A 9668-nucleotide genomic window follows, 5' to 3' on the forward strand; every position below is an offset into this window, starting at 1 on the left:
CTTAACATGAGGCCTGTACAATGGCAGCAGCAGCTGACATCCCTACTCCTACGTGAAGAGCCACAGACAATCAATAGCTGCTAAAAGAGGGAGAATTGGTCTTTTCCAGGGATGAGTCCTCTAATTGCTTACCTAATCCTAAGTGATCAGCCCTAGATACATGAGCATATGGAAAAGACTAAATAAACTCAACCTGTTGAGTTTATAAATCTATAAAATAATAATTAAAGAAGTAAAGGTCTTTAATTTGAGAGGGATTGTGGATACAGGGAAGAATTAGGGGCTGAGGGGTAGAAATGTTGTAAATTCAGCACCAATGTGTAAAACCTTCAAAAATAATAAAAAGAAGAAAAAGAAAAACAGATTTTCAATTCTACAGTAGACTGGAAAAAACCCTCAAAGATATAATATGTAAATATGAAATATAAAATGAGTGAAACTATCTCAATGAATCACAGCAAATACAAACTTTAATTTATTGGCTAAAACTGCTTAAATAAGCTATAGTTGTTCATATTCAACACACAAGATTAAATGAAGGGATGCTGTGAACAAAATGTGTCTCCTTCAAATTTGTAAGTTGACCTGTAATTCCCCAGTTTGATGATATTTAAAGATGAGGCCTTTGAAAGGCATATTGTTATGTTTGGGTTTTGTAACACAGTATAAACAACTGGATGTTTTACAGTGGATATTATTTTCTAATGTTCTACATGTTGGAAATCTAAAATTATCTGGAATACATGTGGTGAAGATATGCTTTCTTGTTCACAAATGGTGATGTCTCATTGTCTTCCGATGGTAGAAATAATGAGACCACTGTATTGGGTTTCATTTATTAAGGCAGAAATCCTATTTATAAGAGTTCTGTTCTCATTATCTAACCATACCTCAATTCTCTGCCTTCTTAATTCTATTTCATTGGTGATTAAATTTCAACATATGAATTATGGGGAACACAGACATTGCATCACAGAAGGAAGCATTAATTAGGTCATGAGATTGGAAGCGTCATAGTATGATTAATACCCGACTTTGGCAGAGTTTGCTAGAAGAGTAGAACTCTGCTTTTGATCCCAAGTAGGGCAAACAAATGAAAAAAAAAAACAAAGAAAAGAAAGAAAGAAAAAAGATTGGGCAAATGGAAGGGTTTAAGGCATGGATGTGTTGCTTTCTCTCTGACTTCCTTCATTGGGCTCTTCAGCCTGCTGGAATGTACTGCCCACATTCAAGGGAGTGCTCAGTCAGTGCTCTTAACATTGATCCTTATAGAAATGCCCTTACAGATACACATACAGGCATGTTCTCAGTCCTAAGCATCTTTTTGATCTATTCATGGTGACAAGACAAGACAAAGCATCATAATAATTCAGAGACAAATGAAGTGACACTTTTCTCTGGCAACTGAAGGTGACTTGATGCAGACAAGACAGTTGTCCTCAGCATAGGATATCTGTCAGCACAGTGATCATAGATGTTCCAGCCTTCACAATTGTGAGAAATAACAGTATATTGTCATTGGTGCTGGTCTTCAGTATCTTGTTATAGCAGCCTGATCATAATAAGGTACAATGCGGTGTGTGGGAACACAATCCAAGAATGGAATTATGTGAATAAAATTCTGAGTGCTGTGGAAAAAACTCAAAGAAGACAACAAGAGTCTTGTGAATAACTTTTATCAAAAAAACACAGAAGTATTTTTGGATTATGATTTCATGCTCCTTGGATATAGTGGATAGGATTGAGTTTACTTCAATTTATTAATTACAACTGGCTATTGTCATTTGTTTATATGCCTTTATGGAGAAACATACTTTTGCCTTGTGTGTCTTGCTTACAGAGTCAGAGGATCAGGGAATTTACTGTAAAACTGTGTCTATTAGTAATGTTGAAAGTTACACCCATAAAATCTCATCATCATAGCTGACATGACCAGACAACATTTTCCCTCCCTTTCCTCCCTCCAGGACTTCCTATATACCCCTTCCTGCTCTTCTTCAAATAGATGGCCCTTTTTGTACTATTTGTTATTGCATTCACACACACACACACACACACATACACACACACACACACACACACACACACACATTCATTCATTCATTCATAATAAAACCTCATCAGTCTGTATGATGCTACTTGTCACTCGTTTTTCTGGGCTGACCATTTGGCACTGGAAAACGAGTTGGTGTGCTACATCTCCTGCTCCTAGGTTCCTTTGGTTGCTTATAATTCTTTCTCTATCCTCCTTATTTGTGTTTCTTAGTTTCTCTACTTGACTCTCTTCTCTTTTTTTTTAAATTTTACTTTTGATTGTCCTTGGAACTAAATGTTTAGATGATATTATCATAAGACGAACATATAAGTGATTCTCAAGATCTTTCAGAAGAAGATTCTCTTCTGCAATGTTCTCTAAGCATTAGGCTCAGGACTTTTGTGGGTGAATCTACTTGGGACTGAACTCCACAGTGGCACACACATACCTTTACAGTAACAGTTCTTTCATTGGACTTGAGGTCCACTCAACAGGAAGGAAATCATGCCTGGGACTGGAAGCCTAGCCAACTACCCAGGGCTAGAGAAGTCATGGATCTTGGAGGAGAACATTTGAGTAGTACTTTACTGAACCAGCTAAATATCTAATTACAGACTACCATAATTTTTGTTGCCATCATAAGAAAAAATACTTGGCAATAATTTGGATTTGGGTTTAATAGATTGTACTTCCATGGCTGTATGGCTGACTCAGCTCTTTGGTTTTGATTTACACACATTCTTCTACATCTTTTCTGATTCAACAGATTCGGTATTTAAGCAACAAACATAGGTGTCATCAACTCCACAGACTTACTAGTAGTCACAGCACAAATGCCCATGTCCTCAAGCAATTTAGTTTAGTTATATTTAAAATCTTTATTGCTCATCTACGAAACTTTAAAGATGATTCTTCAAATATGAAAAAAAGTTAAAAAATTATGGGATATAAGGAGTTATGGAATTAAACTCTCAATAAGAAACAAAAAAATTTCATAAAACATTGTATAGATTAAGCTGAACTGCTTTCATATTTTCCTAGAAAAATTATTTATCTATACTATAGCTATCTCTATCTATTCCTATCTATCTATCTATCTATCTATCTATCTATCTATCTATCTATCTATCTATCTATCTACAGAGAGGTAGTGGGAGCCTGTCATCAAAAGCTCATCATAGATCAAGTTTTTCTTCTTTCAATCATTTTAAAATTGGGTAATCACTTAAATCTGATTTTATCCTATTAGACACATATTTGAGGATCTAGATAAAGGGATTTAAGACAGAAACAAGTGATAATGGAATTTTGAGCTCACTCATTTCAGAAGTGTTCTCAAAAATGAGTGTGACTGGAAAATCATGTGTAACATTATTCAGAAATATATATTTCAGCTTTAATCTGCATTTTCCTTAAAAACTTTAATTTCCTTTCATAGCATGTCTTGAGGTATAAAGATATCTGTGGCTTATTAGACTGGCAGAAGAGGTGAACTGGTGAGTTTCAGGTTAAGTGAGGCCACACGCTTCTAAAAAGGGAAAAAAGGCATCAAGGAAGAAAACCTATAGCAACCTCTGGTGTCCACATATGTATATAGACATGTGCCTTGGCATAGCGGCACATGCACATACACTATATACACATATACTATATACATACATATATATGTATATATGTGTATGTATGTACATATGTATATATGTATGCATATATACATATGTATATATAATTTTTTCTCTTTTTTCATTTACTAAATGAAATACACTCATAATTCAGATTTTACATATACTATATACACATATACTATATACATATATATGTATATATGTATATATGTATGTATATGTACATATACACATATGTATGTATATATGTGATTTATTTCTCTATTTTCATTTACTAAATGAAATACATTCATAATTCAGATTTTAAATATATTTGGGACTTGCTGGTCATCAAAAATGCATTTTGTTTATTGTCCATCTGTAATTTGGGTTAAGTTTTCTATTATTTTGGTTTTACTGTTAAGGTGTGCCATGCTAGTTGTTATTGTGTTGGACTTTGTGGCAGTAAAATTGTTTGTGGACAATTGTGAATTACAAGTTCATTATGATATTGTGTTATTTCTTCCAGATTGGCACTTCCTGGGGTTTTTTACAATACTGAATCACTTCAATTTTCTCTTGAGAATTGAAGTGATTTATACTTCCTCCTAGGATACAGTGCTTAGTTTCCTCATTGGAATGCTTACAGCCTTCAACTTTATTTTGGAACTCTTGTCCTGAGTGGTCTCATGAGGTGCCACCTGAATCGCTGTGCTCTCTGACATTTCATTTGGAATTTGCAGGGGAACAATATCTCAAACTATTTCTGGGCTCGCTCAATTTCCAAAACCTCTGGATAGCTCTTGACTGCTTTGTTAAATCATACACACACACACACATATATATTTTTTTTTCCTTTTTCTTTTTCCTTTGATGTTATGGCTGCTACCGCTTATCTTCCCTGATGCCTTTGCCTTTCTACCTCAGTTTTTGGGATATGGACTCTTACCGAGCCAGGAACTCACCAATTCAGCTATAGTGCCTGGCTAATAAAGCCTAGAGATCCTTCTGCCTGAAGACATGTCTAGTTTGGGAATTATAGATATTCATCACTATATCTGGCTGTTGCATTACAAGTCCCTTAACTTGATTAGCCATCTTACTAGACTCTGTTTCTCACTTGACATAGAACCAGTTTTCTATAGGTTACTTTGAGTGTCTACACACACACACACACACACACACACACACACATATATATTCTCATTTACATTTGAGTCATCATTAACTAACTTAACACTGAACAAGTTGTCACTGTAACCAGTGTCTTCATCAGAGATGAAGGGCATTCACAGAATGGAAACATCACTGTAACATTCGTGTTTATGAGTGGGCTTTTGAGGAATGTCAACAGCTTGAGGCATAGGGCAAAGACTAGCAACAGACATTTTCCTTGGTGGTGATAGTCAGAATGTAAGAGAAAGCACAACATGAGTCTTTTGTCCCATGAGCTGAAACCTACAGAAGACAGTCTTCTAGTCCCGGTCACAGACAAACTGTGTGGTATGAAGGAGCCTCTGGGTAGTTGTAGCCTCTTCTGACCAAGTGCCAAACCAAGAGGTGTTGCAGATCCCTGGATGTGGATCTGCTTTCTATTTACTTGTCTGTAATTCACTGCAGAGGGAGCCAAGGGCTAACAGAAGCTTCAAGGTGTTTAAGGGAAGTCTCTTACAGAGACTAGAATAAAGCCAATGCTCTTACTGAGGTAATTGCAGCAACTTAATATTGCTAACAGAGAAAGACCCTCTTTGGGACTACTATTTGAGATATGTAAGCACACACACACACATTTCAAACAAAGAAACACATGCTTTAGAAGGGTTAAGTATTTCACATATTAAATACATCGACACTTGGTACTTCAACAGTCTTAAGGCTTAAAGGCGTTTAAAATGCTATCCACATATGAGGGCACAAGATATATATATTCTTAGATTCAGTGTGTGTTATTTCCAAGGCTTTCTAAGATGACCTCCTGGGATGCTGCTTGGTATTAGGATGCTTCCTGCTCTGCCCTCTGCCCTGCTGTGGATGCTGGGGGTCTTCTGCACTGTCCCTCCTGCCTCCATATCACGGTCTCCATGCAGCACAGCTCTCCCACCTTTATTACCTAGCTTCTTCTATTTCCCCCAAGTGCACATGAATGACAGGTGTTACGGATCTTTTCTAACTTAAGACTATATTTCTAAAAACACACACATACTTTTCTGACAACTTTCTAAAGCCCAAACTTTCCTTTCTTCTATCAAGATCATTCCTTTAGTTCTCTACTATGCTAGCGTATTAAATTGATGCTGAGGTTCAGGGGCTTCAGTGAAGAGTTGGATGCAGTGTTTATGTTCTCCACCGCTGTGAGCAAACTCTGACCTCTATCCTGACTACAGGAGACATTCCTTCTTTGTGCTTCCATTGATATCATAGAACATTTCAAGCAGTAATTAAGATTAGTACTAGATTCCCTCCAGAGACATTATTTTATAAATTACAATCCACCACATCAACAGGAAGATTTTCATGTTAGCAAGCTTTACACAAATTATAGAATTAAAATAGTGAAAAATGCAAGTTTGCATTTTTGTTTTACAAAAGAGATTGTGCTACAGTGATTTAAAATGTTACCCCTAAAATCTTGATGCTAAACTCAGCTCTACTATTCTTCTTGGCTTGTGGAGTGTTTTAAAGGCTGTGAAATGGATATGCAGAATGTTAGATTTTATCCCTTGGAGTCTAGTGAATGTCCTTGTAAGAGTCTAGTTCTGGCGACCACCCACCAAGCAGCTAATCCATGACCACCGTTAGCTGCAGATTTTTGCTTGAGTTGCTGTCTGACATCACTGCACTTTGTCACCTTACTCTGGATGGAAGCCATCTCTGCCATCATGTGGGTCTGCTGTCATCCCAATCTATTTAGCACTGTGCCCGCTGTTCTCCTTCCCACTGGAGGCACAGCCTAGCTTAGCCTCTCTCTGAGTATCTCCCAGGATTCCCTAGCTCCTGATTAACAAATGGAGCCTCTGGTCTTGGGTTTAAAAGGGCATTTTCCATTTATAATGATTCTTCCCAGAGGAGCAACTGTTGGAAGACTGTTAAATTGGGGTTAGCAAGGTTTTGTTCCTCCTGCTGGCCAGTATGACTTTCTCTGTCAAATATCTAAAACTTCTCCTTAATTTTCAATCTCAGAAATATTTGTTTCTATTTAGGTTGAGGCTTCATGGTAGCAAAATATCTATAGTGTAAATGTTATTTGGACAAATGTTTTTGCCAATTATGCTGAAATCAGGGAAAAAAGAAACACGTGTGTCACCTGTTAGATGTGATAAAGGAAGCATCGGTTTAATCTTTGTACTTTTTTTAAACAAAACTTTTTATTGGTTCTTTGTGAATTTCACATCATGTACCCCAGTCACACACATTTATCTCCCTTTCCTCTCATATTCACCATCCATCCTTGCGTCCCTCTGCTCCACAGAGAAAGACATATTGCGGAAGCTGTAATATGTCATAGTGTGTCCCACAGTGTACCCTTTTGTCCATACTTGTTTGATTGCAAACATTCATTGCAATAACCCATTTGTCTGGTACAAAGTCTCTGGCGTTTGCTACTGTATCAATACTGGAATGTCACCAGGACTCTTTACGAATATCTTGTTGTTGCCATGTGTCATAGAGTTCTTACAGGTTTGTAACTGTAGGACTGGTGCACTTCATGCACTCCAGTAGTAGTTCATGGATGTGGTAGAGGTTGTGGTGAGCCAGCATCTTGGCCTGAGATGTATCTGCGCTGAGCAGCCCAGGGGCTCTCCCACTCTTATGTCCTGGGGGATGGCTCACCAGAAACTCATGCAACCAAGGCCATCTCTACCTTGCTGCACCAGTGAGGTGTCTCGTGACCCCAGGACAACTCTCCTGTCTGCCATAGGGATCTAAAGATGAGACTGGGGAGGAAAGTAGAGCACCTTCCCCTCGTATGTACCTCTGCTGAGCAGACAGGGGACAGGGCTGGCTGTCCTGTGTGTATGCTTTTGGACTGGGTCACCTAGGATGTAGTAACCCCCACATCCAGGGCCAGCTTTAATGCTCTGCCCCATGAGGTGCAGAGCCCTCTCTTTAAGTGCTGCACAGGTGAGGGGCAGGGACAGCTCATTTGTTCTCATGTCTCCTTGGTGAGGGGTGAGGGAGGAGGAGAGTATCTCTCCCTCATCCAAGCCACTGTACAGGAAATGGGTGGCAGGGTCTGCTCTCCCACGTTAGTACCCTTGGGGCTGCCTCACTCGCAACTCCCACAATGCGAGGAGCACCTCTACAGCTGGCTAGAGTTAGGGTCAGCTCTTGTTATCACACCCCCAAGGGCTAGCTCTCCCATGATGAATGCACAGGCCAGTTCTGCATCAACATGTCCTTGGGCAATAGTCCAGGCCAGGGACGTTGTCTGGCCTTTGTTTATAACAAAACAGTTCTGCTGTAAAGCCACGGGTCTCAGATGTGGTCCCTGTGGCATCACTGGCTACTCTCATCAGGCTGTTTATCACAACCCTTGAGTCTCCAGTTTTGCCTTTCTTCATTTGTGCCCACATCTTTCTGTTGCTCTTTTTCTTCCATTTCTCCACTACTTACGAGCTCATCTTAGTGACGCCCTGGGGTCTCCGGGTTTCTGGGGTCGTTTCAGAAGTGGTCTCAGGAACGCTATGCCCCACTCCTGCATTATGGCACCTGCAGGAGTCATCTCAGGCATGGTCTGCCCCAGCCCTAGTTCTGTGTAGGGTCTCAGGCAAGCTATCTGTCTGGGCACCCTGGCGCTGGTCTAATGGTTGTCTCTGGCTTGCTCCTTGACCTGGTCTGCCCGAATAGCACCATGGGAAGGTTGTCTGCCTCATTCTCACTCCTGCCTGAGGCCCACAATCCCAGGTGGTGTTTTTCTAGTCTCCAGAGTTTCTTGCTTCCCAGGCTGGGAACCTGTCTGGACCTGCACAGAGACTGGTAGTTGTTCCAAGCTCACTTTTTTTTTTTTTTCAGGGACTGTTAGGCAACTCATTATTCAGATGTCTACAGGTCAGAACTCTGAGAATAGACATAGTCTCTTTCCTCTCTATCAGCAACTCACAAACGTGTGACACAGTAGGCACACCTGTAATACTTCTAAGGGCTTTTTACATTTATTTCTTAGCACCTTTATATGAAAACTCTCATCATTTTGTCCCAAAGACAAATGAACATCTCTGTGGTTACCAAAGGCCAATAATTCTTGCTGATTTCTAAGAATATTCTGGTCACAACTGTCTCTTGCCTTCAGTTCTTCAGCTTAAAACCAAATGAGCATTCTGATGTAGCAATTTGTAACCAAGTATGCACATAATAACATACATTACCAGCAGCAACAGGGACAAACAGGTTTGTCTCTTAAATGTAACACTGCAGACAAGTAAGCTTGCCCATTCTTTGGTTTCTTTTTTTTTTTTCTGTTTTCTTTTTCTTTTTGTTACTTTCTCTAGATTCAAGTTATCCAGAGAATAATGGGGCAGAAAGCTTATCAAGAAGCCCTGAACTGTTTTTTCTACAACATCACCTCTGTCCTGGATGACTGCTTTAAGGTTCAAAACATCAAGCCAGGCGTTCTGTTAGCAGCCATAATGTACACAGGCATGGAAACCCATTGCTAAGTGCTTGCTAAGTACTACGATAGTCCAGGGCTTGGTCTTAGCCAGCTGCAGGCAGCAGCTCCCATGTCATTTTTTTTTTTTTTAACTTCATGAGCTCTGGAGTGACACCGGCTAAGACATGTATGCCATTTCAGAGTTTGAGAACACTCATTACTTAAAAAAAAAAAAAAAAAAAAAAAAAAGTGAAAATGGAGGCTACACTGCTGGACAAGATTGCAGTGAGGACAAATGCGATTATAAATAGAAAAATCAAACCTCAGTGGGGTCTGCAGCACTTAGTGTCTGAAGCTGAAGCATTCATTCCTACCCGAATTCCCAGAGCTTTAGAAGCCTTGGAGTGGTTGCAAGTGCCTGACTGAATTATTTAAAATT

The 9668-nt window shown here is 39.3% G+C and overlaps 1 non-coding gene across 1 annotated transcript; it reads right to left on the minus strand.

Moving 5' to 3' along the window:
- Positions 1 to 8654: 8654 nt before the first annotated feature.
- LOC116100192 lies at positions 8655 to 8783 on the minus strand. The gene has a single exon (XR_004122528.1). It is a non-coding gene; the product is annotated as a small nucleolar RNA SNORA17 (small nucleolar RNA).
- Between the last annotated feature and the right edge of the window lie 885 nt (positions 8784 to 9668).

The sequence above is a fragment of the Mastomys coucha genome, unplaced genomic scaffold, assembly GCF_008632895.1.
Source record: "Mastomys coucha isolate ucsf_1 unplaced genomic scaffold, UCSF_Mcou_1 pScaffold20, whole genome shotgun sequence".
Lineage (NCBI taxonomy): Eukaryota > Metazoa > Chordata > Mammalia > Rodentia > Muridae > Mastomys > Mastomys coucha.